This window comes from Capricornis sumatraensis, unplaced genomic scaffold (assembly GCF_032405125.1).
Source record: "Capricornis sumatraensis isolate serow.1 unplaced genomic scaffold, serow.2 scaffold1, whole genome shotgun sequence".
Taxonomy (NCBI): Eukaryota; Metazoa; Chordata; class Mammalia; order Artiodactyla; family Bovidae; genus Capricornis; species Capricornis sumatraensis.
This window is the reverse complement of record NW_027184612.1, coordinates 3,055,805-3,065,048: the sequence shown is the minus strand read 5'-3', so window position 1 is coordinate 3,065,048 and position 9,244 is coordinate 3,055,805.

Below are 9,244 nucleotides of genomic sequence, written 5' to 3'. Positions count from 1 at the left end.
TGGAACATCTGTTAATTTGGGGTGTTCCTGTTAGTTTCAAGTTAATGCATCATTGGCTGAAGTATTTCAGAAATAGTGTTGTGTTCTCATTATATGCCCATTCTATCAGATGCACATGTTTTTCCTTTGTTCTATTACTGGTAGTGTTTACCTTCATTACGTTGACTAAAATGCTACTGACCATTCTAAACTTACTATTTTTCCATTTTTGTAATAGGTATTATATCAGGAGGTAATTTGCAACTATAAGAGTATCCTAGTCCACATTATTTTATTCATCTGTTTATTTATATGGGCATGTATTCATGACTTTCTATTTTATTCAATGGTTATAATTTGTTTCTATATATATTTAATTGCTCAAATTGTCCAGGGTGGCCAAATACTGAAAATTATCATATGGCCAGGATCTGCACTGAATATATAAAGACATTTCCTATTCAACAATATCAAAATACACTGTTTCCTAGCTAAGTTTATATGTATAGCAATGTTAGATGTAACCACAAAAAACGAAAGCAATCTCAGGGTACGACATTAGAGGAACTAACAGAGATTTATACATCATTAAATATAGTGGGCTGTTGGATAGCCCTAAAATCATTAATGTTATTATGTTATTCAGGTGCTATTCATTACATCAGAAAATGCTCTTTGCAATATTAATGGAAGCAAGGTAACTAGGTACCAAATTGTATATATTATAATCTCAAACACATTAACAAATAAAAGGAGCAGAAATTATATTAAAATATGTATAGTAGATCTTTTCAGTGATGGAGTTATGAGTGACTATTATTTTTTAAAATTTACAGATTTGCCACTGGGCATACTCTGTTTTTATAATCGAACGGGAAAAAAAAGCAAAACAATAAAAAAGCATTGGATCAACTTCCCACAAATATTGATTCAGTTATTGGGCTAAGGGAAGTTTTACTACCTGGGACACTTTCATTTTCCCACTGTGCATCACTCCACAGGAGAAAAAAACATGCCAGCCTTTTTGTTTATGGACACTGGGCAGGATAATGCACCATTAAATCTAAGTTGGGATAATGATCATTATCTGCTAGGAGACCTGGAGAGGGTGGGTGTCCAGTAACTCTGTCTATATTCTACCATGGAAGCATTAAAAGAAATCTGCCCTCATATCCTTAGTGGGAAACATGGCCCTGAAAAAGGGTTAAACAGAAAGAAAAAAGGGTTAAACAGAAAGAAAAAAGGGTTAAACAGAAGTACACAACATAAACCACAAAAAATATAAGACCTATATGTTAAGTTCATTACTCTAAAAAAGATAAAATGTAGGATGTTCCTCTCGTGTGTACTATCATATTTATGAGGTCATTAATGTTTGCCAAAAACAGTACATGCAAAACTGTCTTATTCTTTCTTCTCTGGCATTATCATAATATGATCCTATATGGAGCTTTTGGTAAAAATTGGTATAGTCATTCATTATGCATTTATCTTATTTTAATCCTCTTTGGACTTGATCAGGATGACAATCCTTAGTGCTTGAGAAGTCACCATGAAAAGTATGAAAGCTCAAGATATATCTGCTTATTCACAAGTAAATAAATCATTCTTTTTAATCCTTTAATCTACTCTAGAAATTGAATAATCGAGCTAGAACAGGGATTGTTTCATCTGATTCAAAACATTTGGAGGTCAGAGTCTCAGATTTTTCACATGTTTATTTGCTCTAATTTGCATACTTAGTTAAAATGAACGAATTTGAAAACAAGTAACCAGAGGGTGCTGGATTAGCAGGAGTCTTAAAAGCTTTGCAGCTTCGTATAATTATTAAGGAGGCATGTTTAATTAATATAATACCCATTAGTAACAATTAAATATAGCCAAGGTCAAGAAATGAACCCTTTTACCATTTACAGTTGGCATTTTAATTTTATAGTACTCTCAGCCCAGCAGAAATGTTCATTTATTTCAATGTAATATTCTGTGATACAGTTGGAACATCAAAAATCTCTCTTTTTCATGTCACTATAATACAGTAATTTACGGGTAAGAAATCATTTTAGTTTCTAGAGATATCTATAGGAGAATCTCATAAATGTGAAAGTTCAGTACTCAAAGGAATGAAGATGCGCATACAATTTCAAGTGACTGTGCTTTGCGAACTGGACTCTTTCCGAGCTGAGTGAAAAATAGAATGAAGAGACTTAAATAGTTACTCCGTTTCCTAATCCCACATCTTGTACCTCAATTGAAAGGGGTTAAGAGCCCATTAAATTCTCTTCTTGGTCCATAAGCTTCTTTTCAGTACCTTTCCCAGGTTGCAAAGAAAATTTCCTGAAGGTTAGCCATTAAAGATTACTATACTCCTGAAAATCCTTGACTTATGTCTTGAAACATGGGGTCATTTTAATTATCTATGGATGAAAGACTGGTTTGACTTCAACTCACTTTAGGTGTCTCTTATGATGTATAACATCTTAAGGTTCTGAAAAACTATCTCCCTCATTACAATCTAAGAAATATCATATTTACTCAGCTTTTTGTTTTTATTTCTGCTTTATGTAATTCATTACTACTATTTCATCAACTCTGATTTCTGTGAATGAGGGAAAAAAATCTACAAAAAAAAAAAAAGAAACAGAGATTATGGAGTTATCTTTTTAGTTTCCATAATGAAGCTACCTTCTCTTTTGTTAAAGCTGTAAAAATTACCATCAATGAATATTATAAGAACCAGAGGATAAAGGAGGTGGGATAAGAAAGATACTGACTGTTTATGTGAGTGAAAATTTTCATGAATAATACCTGTTCTATGTTCTCAAATTTAAAAAAAAATTACAGTATTAATTTTAAATTATTTTTATTGGAGTACAACTGCTTTACAATATTCTGTTATTTCTGTACAGCAAAAGTGAATCAGCTGTAGGTATACGTGGGAAAGATTGGGGGCAGAAGGGGACGACAGAGGATGAGATGGTTGGATAGCATCACTGACTCAGTGGGCATGGGTTTGGGTAGACTCCGGGAGTTGGTGATGGACAGGGAGGCCTGGCGTGCTGCGGTTCATGGGGTCACAAAGAGTCGGACACGACTGAGTGACTGAACTAAACTGAACTGATTCATGTATCTCCTCTCTCTTGACCTTCCCTGCCAACCACCCGTCACTCTCAAAATTTTTCAAAAGATAGTTTTCAGATAGAAGAGAGATGTAGCTCTAATAGTTATACTTTTCTATGAATTATATGTGTAATATATTTAATATATATGAAATATATGTTTATTACAGAGTTGTCCTATATTAGTTGTGATGAATACTTGGTCTTTTGAAGTTCAAGATAAATCAAGCAAGATGAATTGGGTAGGAACATTTGGACAGAGTAAGGTTTTTTCACATCTGAAGCTGAAATCTTTCACCTGGATGAATTTGCCAAAGCCCAGAGGATTTCCCACAGTTCTAAGGTTTGGAAACATGAAATTTTTAGAATTCTAAATACAATTTCTTTTCCCACAGGAGGACTCACATTAAACCAGCAAACATAAATAGTGTGTAATAACAGAATGGCAAGTTGTGAATGTAATGATTAGCAAAAAAAAAAAAAAAAAAAGAAGAAATCACAGTACTCTCTATCTCTTTGAAGTGTACTCTGACTTGAGTTTGAGCGATCTGGATGTCAAAAGCAACTGGGATTCATGAACTTTTCTGTGTATATTTTACACCTCAGTGAAATTTACAAAAACAAAGTGAAATCTCTGAAACCCAGGGTCTAAGACTTTCCAGAGTAAACAGTAAGGACAATTCTCCTGGAAGTTTGGGTGGTGGTTTCTAAGGGCAAAGGGTAATAGCCACTGCAGTTGTCAGTTATGATTTGAAACTTTAATTTCTGAATCACAGATGCATGTGTTTCAGAGGAACCTTGGAAATTTGGATGGATGGTTGCCCTAAGAAGACCTTTAGTTTCTGAGTAGTGAGGATGACTCTTTAATGATTGATGGTTTTTCTGTCAGTTGTCTGAGATAACTTTTCTTACTTAATTTGGCAAAACATTTGCTGGTCTTTCCTCTAAACCAGAGGTCAAGATGTAACTCCTACAAAACTTTCCAATTGTTTCCATTTATTCCAAAACTTCTTGACCCTATCAACCTCTCTTACAGGGAACATTTCAAAATAATTGTAATTTAAATTTGGAGTTACAACTCTCTGAAAATGTGACTCATGTATTTTATTGGTGGACCTTCAGCTCTCAGAAACTCTGAAGTATTGAACAAGTGGACGCATTGTGTTTATGGGTAATTAGAGCTACTCTCTCATTTATCACTGGTAGCTCAGATGGTAAAGCGTTTGGGTGATCTTGAGCTAATTGTGAAACGTCTCTAAGCTTTAGCTTCCTTGTCAATAAAGTTAGCTCCAACATATGTAATATTTTGTACATAATAGTATACAATGTATAGGTGAGGTGTGTTGTGTGTGCAGTGACTATGATAAGCATTGAGTACTATAAACGACTTTATCTCCATCCTTTGCGGTTAGTCGCTCAGTCATGTCTCACTCTTTGTGACCCTATGGACTGTAACCCACCAGGCCTCTCTATCCATGGGGATTCTCCAGGCAAGAATACTGGAGTGGGTTATACCATGCTCTCCTCCAGGAGGTCTTCCCAACCCAGGTATTGGACCCAGGTCTCCTGCATTGCAGGTGGATTCTTTACCCTTGAGCTAATAGGGAAGCCCCTCCATCCTTTATTGTTTAGTAAATACATTCTTACAAGTGTATCAACAATTGAATAGACACCTCTATGAGATCGTGAGGTCTCAGATAACAAAGGATCGGTTCTCAGCTGGTCAAATCTTGGTGGTGTTGGGGAAGACTTGAGAGTCCCTTGGCTGCAAGGAGATCCAACCAGTCAATCCTAAAGGAATAGGATATTTATTTCTGAATATTCATTGGAAGGACTGATGCTGAAGCTGAAACTCCAAAACTTTGGCCACCTGATGCGAAGAACTGACTCACTGAAAAAGACCCTGATGCTGGGAAAGATTGAAGGCTGGAGAACAAGAGGACGACAGAGGATGAGATGGTTGGATGGCATCACCAGCTCGAAGGACATGAGTCTGAGCAAGCTCTGGGAGTTGGGATGGACAGGGAAGCCTGGCGTGCTGCAGTCTATGGGGTCACAAAGAGTCTGACATGACTGAGCGACTGAACTGAACCATAATTTTGCTTGGGGATAAGAGGAAGGAGATTCAGAATGAAGCAGGGATAAGTGCCAAGAAACTTTGTCCCTCAGAACCTTTCCACATTTGAGTTTGCCATGCGTAAGAGAGAATATGGATTAGGAGTCCTGCACTTCTGATTTAACTTCTTCCCAGCTAGCATGAATCAGAAGCCCAAATTTCAGTGTATCTCTCTGCTTTCCTTTATTTTTATTTTCCTTCTCTTTCTTCTTGCTTTTTAATGAATTATCAACCTCTTTTTTTGTTTGCTTTTATTTTTTCCTTTTGTTGTTCTTATTGTCTAGTCGCTCAGTTTGTGTCTGACTCTTTGTGACCCCATGGGCTGCAGCATGCCAGGCTTCTCTGACCTTCACTGTCTCCTGGAGTTTGCTTAAAGTCATGTCCATTGAGTTGATGATGCCATCCAACCATCTCATCCTCTGTCACTCCCTTCTCCTCCTACCCTCAATTGTTTCCAGCATCAGGGTCTTTTCTAATAAGTTGCTTCTTTGCATCAGGTGGCCACAGTATTGTAGCTAGGCATCAGTCCTTCCAATGAATAATCAGGACTGATTTTTTTTTGGATTGATTGGTTTGATCTCCTTGCTGTCCAAAGGACTATCAAGAGTCTTCTCCAGCACCACAATTCAGAAGAATCAATTTTTCAGTGCTTAGCTTTCTTTATGTTCCAACTCTCACATCCATACATGACTACTGAGAAAACTATAGCTTTGACTAGATGGACCTACATTTTCAGGAGCTTTTCACAGTCTTCCATCTGTCTTTCCCTCTATTTCTCTTCAATCCACTTCATTTAACTAACCTCATCCAGCCTTTCCCTCAGGTCCCCCAACATGTGATACTCATATGTTCAGCCAGGTTTTTTCCCTATTCCATAAGCCCTCTGTGCTCACTCCTCATGTTGCATATTGTCCCTTTCTTGAAGGCTCTTTGCTGTCCTTCTTCTATAATGATTCAAAACTCAATTGTACCTCATCTAAGAGGCCCTCACAGAAAAGGGCAGTGCTTTTTGAAACCCTTCTTTAAATGAAATCCCATAGCAAGTCTAATTTGTCCTCCCTGACCTGGTAATTAATTATCCATTGACCCCATCATATAGGGTATGTTGTTTTTCTTATGTGTTATTCTTCTTGACATAAAAAAGATTTGAATGATTTGAACTAGGAGCTATGGCATTTTCTTTTTCATTTTCGTACAAGGCTCTGTGATATGAAGTTAACATCCTTTCTCTCCACTTCCCATTCACCCTCAGCACTTGTTAAACATAAAGGATACGTGGAACTTGCTGGCTTACAGGTTTTTTGTAGTCCTTGGTTCTGGTCCTTGGGTCTAAGCTGCAGTAGTATAATGCTAATTTGATTGATTTTTTGTTGTCACATGATTCAGGAATTAACTAAATCATTACAAATTTAGAAACATATAAGATATTATAAGAGAGCCAATGGATAGCACAACCTTAGGCCCAGGGGAGAGTGCTGTGCAAGTCATAGGTTGGTGGGGTTCGTATTTAATGATTTAGCCTTCTAATATTCCTTTGTAATTAAGAGATATGCAAATATATAGTTAATATTTAACAGTATTGGTTAAAAGAAGAGAAAAGAGAGAAAGGGAGGGAAGAGAGAGATCTTGAAGACTCTTTGAAATTCATGAACAAATATGATTGGATGGGCAAAGAAAAAAACCAAAGGCTGACCTCCTACAAATAAGCTCAGGAAAGAGAGAAGGGCTCCTCTGATATGCAAGTAGAAAGATTAGACCTCTAGCACCTTAGGAAATCTGAATAGTCTGAGCAATGTTGGCAGAAGCCACACTAAAGAGCTTGCACAGTTCTGCAAATGTCTCACCCAAAGAAATCTGGCATGGTGTTCATCATCCAGCTAATCCTAACATGCAGACATTTCTGAGAGTGAAATCAGATCTTTCTTTGCCAGAGTGTGTTCCTTATTTGGGCAACTGGGTCAAATCAAGAAAGGCCAATATAGGCTGCCAGAGTAGACAAGGAGAGGAGAAATAAAAGAACAAGACATATAATTCATCAGTGATTTCCTCCCAACATTCTTAGCCTCCACCTTGCCTCCATCTTACTGGTAATACAGGAACAAGGTCAAGGATCCGGTAAAAGGTATCTATAGAAAGGGAGTAAATATAGAAAATAAAGTAACTTAAAACATAAAATTTTCTTTCTAGGGATAATTGTGATGATAGTTCAGTAATAAAATAAGATCAGATGAAGTCTGAAGAAATGTTAGAAAACCTGGATAAAGTGGAAAAACATCTGTTTGAAGGCATCAGAATGTTAGAGACACAAAGACGTGTGGGCCAAGTTCTAGAGAGAAGGGAAACAGAGACAGGATTGACATTTGGCCCAGCTTTTCTCCTTGGGACATTTGCTGATTCAAATCTTACAGCCTAGGGGCTGAGAAGCCAAGGAGTTCAAAAGACTACAAGCAGAGAAGCCAAGTGGCAAAAGCTCAAGCACAAAGCAACAACTTTTTGACAAGCTAAGTCTCAACAGGGCTGATGGAACCATTGCATATAAAGCCTGAGCAGTACAAGTACTTGGGAATGTTCACATGGTAATTTCAAAGGGCAGCACCCATGGAGGAAGGACAAGCCAGAAACAGACCAACATTCACAAAGACTGAGAACCCCTTTGAATGAGCTCAAACTGAGAATGGACTCAGGTTACCAGTCCCCATCGTAACTGTCTGCTATGAGCAAAAAGAGATCTTTTCAAAAGAAAGATAACGACATCCAGAGTAGAAGTATCTTTACAGTTTCCTAAAGTGAAAGTGAAGTTGCTCAGTTGTGTCCGACTCTTAGCGACCCCATGGATTGCAGCCTGCCAGGCTCCTCTGTCCATGGGAGTTTCCAGGCAAGAGTACTGGAGTGGGTTGCCATTAAAATCAGCCCAGTTTCAATATAAAACATAATTTGACATACCAGGAAAAAGACTAAATGGTCAAGAGCCCCAAAAGGAAAAGACAATATAAGTCAGCACAGCAGGACAAGATATTGGAGTTTTCAGTCATTAGTTAAAACAACTATGATTTAACAAAGAAAATACACACATGGCAAATAAGTGTATGAAAAGGTGCTACATGTTATATAACGTTAGGGAATTTTAAACTAAAATGATGAGCTACCAATACATACCTATTCAAATGGCTGAAATCCAAAACAATTGAAATACCAAAGCTGGTGAGGATATAGAACAATAGGAATTCTCATTTGTTGCTAGTGAGATTTGACAGCTTCTTATAAAAGTAAACATACTTTTATCATACAGTAATCTTGTCATCATGCTCCTTGGTATCTGCCCATAGCAACTGAAAAGTTATATCTATATTAAAAACCTGAATGTGGGTGTTTATAACAGTTTCTTTCTTAATTGCCAAAACTTGGAATCAACCAAGATGTTTTCCAATAGATGAACCAGTTGGCTTCTCTGCTTATAGTCTTTTGAACTCCTCGGCTACATACAAAGGAGTAGCATTCAGCAATAAGGAAAGTCTATGAACCCATGAACAGACATGGAAGCATCTTAAATGCATATAGCTAAGTGAAAAAGAGCCAGTCTGCAAAGGCTATGTACATACTGCATGATTCCAACAGTATGAAATTTAGAAAAAGGCAAAACTGTGGCCACAATGAAAAGATCTGTGGTCACTAGAAGTTGTGAGAGGGAGAAAAGGATAGGTGAACCATGGAAATTTAAAGGCAGTGAAACTTCCATGTGTGGTTCTGTGATGATGGATACACTATTGTCAAAAATCACATAATGTACCAAACAAAGAGTGAAGTCCAAAGTAAACCATGGGCTTTAGTTAGTAACAATGTGTCAATATTAGTTTGGTAACTATATCAAATATGTTATACTACCATAAGATGTTAATAATAAGGGAAAGTGGGTAAAGAGGGCAGGAGGTGTGAGAACTCTCTATGTGTTGTTCAGTCGCTAAGTCATGTCCAATTCTTTGCGAGCCCATGGCCTTCTGCTTGAATTTATGTCTAGTGAGTCAGTGATGCTGTC